The sequence below is a fragment of the Camellia sinensis genome, chromosome 12 (assembly GCF_055761805.1).
Source record: "Camellia sinensis isolate YWXY chromosome 12, ASM5576180v1, whole genome shotgun sequence".
Lineage (NCBI taxonomy): Eukaryota > Viridiplantae > Streptophyta > Magnoliopsida > Ericales > Theaceae > Camellia > Camellia sinensis.
The window spans coordinates 70,225,045-70,229,593 of record NC_138972.1 but is presented as its reverse complement, the minus strand read 5'-3'; the positions used below and the strand labels follow the sequence as shown (position 1 = coordinate 70,229,593).

General features: G+C 33.7%; 1 long non-coding RNA gene across 1 annotated transcript; it reads left to right on the top strand.

The window, feature by feature from the left end:
- Positions 1–1,492: 1,492 nt before the first annotated feature.
- LOC145804551 (uncharacterized) lies at positions 1,493–3,471 on the top strand. The gene is made up of 2 exons (XR_014346538.1): positions 1,493–1,828; positions 3,163–3,471. It is a non-coding gene; the product is annotated as an uncharacterized LOC145804551 (long non-coding RNA).
- Positions 3,472–4,549: the final 1,078 nt, after the last annotated feature.

Here is a 4,549-nt window from a genome sequence, read left to right as displayed (position 1 = left end):
TCATTGAATTGTGCCTCCAAAGGGAGGGTGTTGTCATTGATTAAGAGTCTTGAGATAATCACTTTGGGTGGATATTAAGTAAATTGTTGCACTAGACTATGGAAAAAATTGTTTGTGATGAGTCATCTCTAATGGTGTGTAATATTTGAATACTTTTCTGAGTGCTCTTCAAAGTAGTGGGATTCTTTGTTATTGTGATCTGTTGAGTTAGTTGTGTGGAGTAAGCAAATTTTTTAGGTGTGTTTGAACGTGTTCAAGTGAGATTATGAGTACGGTTGTATTCCAATTGCGAGTTCAATAGATTTTAATTAACCCCTTACATGTTGCAAAAACCACCTATGTTTTTTTTTCCTTCTATTATAAATTGTTCGTTGAAATTCTAGTACGAGTGGTTTTAAGTTGAGGGGTGGCTTCTATGGAACAATATATCTTGATATCATGGATGCTGGGTGTAGAAATTTTGTTTTTTAGCCTACTGAAAATTTGTTACTTCATATTAGTAAAATAATTTTGCAGATGTAATTAGAATGAGATGTTATCATGATTGTAGAGCCGATTGGATTAGACCGTTCGTCATTCTTGTTTGATTAAGCTATATACCATAATTGAGGAGTTATTATTGTGTTTACAAAATATGATTAAAGTGAGTTTGAGAGTTTCGATTTTGGTTACAGTGTCTTTTACAATGGAAGGTAAGAGAGTGTTAAATTCTTGAAAGTGAGCTTAGTACATGTTTGGGGTATTGAAAGAATGTGTCAATGTGAAAATGGCTATTGAGAGTTTGAGGCTCAAGTGATTATGTTAAGAGTAAAATTCCATTATTCTTTTTATAAAGACGAATTTCGGGGGCGAAATTCCTTAAGGGGGGAAGGTTGTAACGAGTTGAAGCAAATTGAATTTTTGCCCTTATTATTATTATTATTATTATTATTATTATTATTATTATCATCATGTTGTGAACCATTCTATTTAAATTGGTGAAAACAAATTATATTACTTGTTGATTTCGACTTCGTCAGGCCTATTTGGCAATTTTTTTAATTTTTTATTCTTGGGTCTTGAGTATTAAATGAGATATAAATTTAATTTTTGGGACTTATTTGGTTAGCCCACACTTAAGCATTTTAGTTCATATTTAATTATGTGAATGGTGAGGACCACCTTAAGTCTTTTAAAATTTATTTATACTTGAATCTGAGTTGGAGATTTATTTTAAATTATTAAACTCCATTCATTTTGGATCCAATTGATTGAATCATGACCCGTTTGTAACCATGTATTATTGTTGTTTTTATTATTATTATTTATTTTATAATCTTGAGAGAGTTACAAATATTTATGGTGTGTACCATCAAATGCATTATATTTTGTGGTGAGAAAATATTATATCTTTTTTGTCATTAATAATTTTAAAATATACTTTTAATTGATATATATATATATATATAGATGTATATGTATAGATAGATATTTGCATTGATTTGAAAAAAAAAGAAAAAAATTGAAATCAACACACGTGGGCCCGCTCTCTCTCCTCTCTCATTTCCTTTCCTTTTCTTTTGTTCTTGGTAGGTAGAACATTTCCCTGTTTTTCTTCTTTCTCTCTCTTTGGTCTCTCTCTCGGCTCCGGTTCTCTCTCTCTGAATTTTTTTTTTGTTACATTCATCACACAAACTCTATGATCCACCAAAATCTATTAGGTTTTAGACCCATGTTCTTGAGACCAAAGTGAAGAGCTTGGTGAGAGCAACATTTTGACCGGTGGAGATCAAAATCCGACAAAGTCGAAAATTGGAATTTTTACTTGTTTCCCCTTCTAGCTTTTGAGGTAGGGATTTTCTAAACATTGTGTATGTGTTTTAGCTTTATTATGTGTTATTTTGATAGTGTGATATTTGAAAAGATTAGGGTTTTATTAATGGTATATTAGATGTATAAAAAGGAGAAAGTTTTCAACTTTTTTTTGAAAATCCATTGCTAGTTGTGTTTGGTTTTTGTATGACTCATGGATGTTGGAGAATGTATTTTATTTTATTTTATTTTATTTTTGAGAAACCCCCAAATTTTAATAAAACCTAGAAACTTAAATGTTAAGATTTAGATTTTTGGGATGAGTTTGTGAAAAGCTTACAAGAGTTAAAAATATATGTTTATTTGAATAAATGAGAATTTGAAAGTGGATGTTTATAGGGATGAGATTGATGAGAATGTGGTTGGGAATATTGAAAAACTATTGAGGTTTCTTTTGAAAATTGTTAAATTTGAATATATTGAACTTTTGAGAAAGATGAGAATATTTGTCATGTTGAGGTATTGAGGATTGTTGAAAGAAAATATGTTTTTTTTGGCATTATGAAAGTTTTTGATGAATTCTTGAGTTGAATAAAAAGGGAAGATTGATGATTTTTTTTTTTAAAGAATATTATGATTCTTGATTGAGTTGGAAAAGAGGAGATTAAACATGTGATTGTTACTTCTATGTTGAAATGATTGAAAATATGAGATTATGAGTCATGTTTGTCTCTTGAAATTTATATTTTTGTATGGAGATAATTGTTTGGGCAACCGTGGAGGGTTATATTGATTATTATAGAAGTAGCACGTGAAATAGGTAAATTGAAATATTTTCAAATTAATGCATGGCATTGAACATTACATAGTCTGATGATTAAATTCTCGCATTGGATTTGAGAAATTGGTTTTGTTTCAAATTGATTCTTTGGGAATATTTGAAAAGTGTTGAGTTATGGGGTAAATATGTTTGGTAAGTCCGGATAGGGGGTGTAGTTAGATGTTGGTTAAGTTGGCCTGAGTGTCCAGGGTGAAAGACCGAAAACACGCGCGGAGGAGGTACCACTGCCCTTCCGGTGAGAGACCGGTAAAGTGGGGATTTGATAGTACTCGATATGCCTACTTGTAGACACCAGCCTAGGGATTACCAATGTCGTATTTACCGCTCATTGTTCTATGAAATGGATAATTGAATTGGTTATGCTTTTGAACAAGTGCATGGCATGAGAGTTTCAAATAAGAAAACCTATGATTTTTGGCATTGGCATCTTATATGCATTGCACCTCATGATATTGTTAAACTGCATGCACTTTATTTAGATTATCTCTGCCGGACTTTATGCTCATCCCTTAGTGGAAACCATTTTTCAGGTGATTGTGGTGTGCCTCTGCCAAAATGAAGGCGTGGAGGATCTTTTGGAGCACAAGACTCAATTATTGTTTTGTTTTCTTTGCAAGCCAAGGGTATGGGTTTGAAAACCACTTTGTTGTAACCGGAAAAAGCCTTGGAACTTGCAGCCATTAAGGCATTAATTGGTATTTTGTTGCTTTAATTTGTTATTATCACATGCCATAAAAATTCATATCTTAAAGATGGTGAATGCATTAATGCAAGGGGTTTCTCTTTTGTGAAATCTCATGTTGGATATTGTTAATAGAAAAATGGTGATTTAGTATGAATGTTGACTATTGAAATGTCTATATTATTCAAAGTTGTTGTATGTAATAATGAGAAGTAATGAGATTTAGATTATAACTAAGAGTTAATCTTGATATATTAGATGTCAATATTTTTTGGGGGGCGTTATAGATTCATCAATCGGAGTTCAGATAAATATAAGCCATTTTTTCAGTTGTTAAAGAAGGCCATAGACTTTCTGTGGACAGAACAATGCAAAGTTGCCCTGGCCGACTTGAAAAGGTACCTGACAACTCCACTAGTGTTGTCGAACCTGGTACCAAGAGAAGAGTTGTTTTTATATCTGGCAATTTCAGATCACGCTATTAGTGTTGTGGTAATTTGAGAGAATGAAAGAGAGTAGAAGGCAGTGTACTATGTCAATAAAACCCTCGCAAATGTAGAGACCAGTTACCTGCCTTGGGAAAAATTGACACTTCCTCTGGTAACGACTTCAAAAAAACTGAGCTATTATTTTCAAGCTCATAAAATCGTGGTGCTTACGGAACACCAATTGAAGTCTCTTTACAGTAGAGAGACTTGACAAACAGAGTAGCGCCGTGGGCTGTAGTTCTAGGTCAGTATGACTTAGAATTCAGGCTAAGGACAGCAATAACAGGTTTTTGTCAACTTCATTGCAGAATTCACACCAGGCGCTTGTCCAAGACCGACACCGGCGAACCTTGGCCTCGGGTGTCCAGGACAATAGGAGGAAAATCAACTGAGACCATGGAATCCCACGTCGGCCAGATAGAAGAAGAGTGAAGAGAAGTTAAAGTCCTGTGATATTTACATTGGCAATTCCTTCTGTCTCTTTATTGATGGTAGTTCAAACTGATAAGGAGCGGGGAAATGAGTGGTTTTGGTTTCACCAGATGGACGAATGATAGAATAGTCCATCCGTTTGGGGTTTAAGGCCTCAAACAACGAAGTAGAATATGAGGCACTAATTGCTGGCCTAAAACTAGCAGTAGTAATTGAAGTCAGAGAGGTAGTAGTCTTCTACAACTCCCAACTCATTATAAATCAAGCGATGGGCGAGTACATAGCCCAAGATGAGAGGATGGTGGCATACGTTAA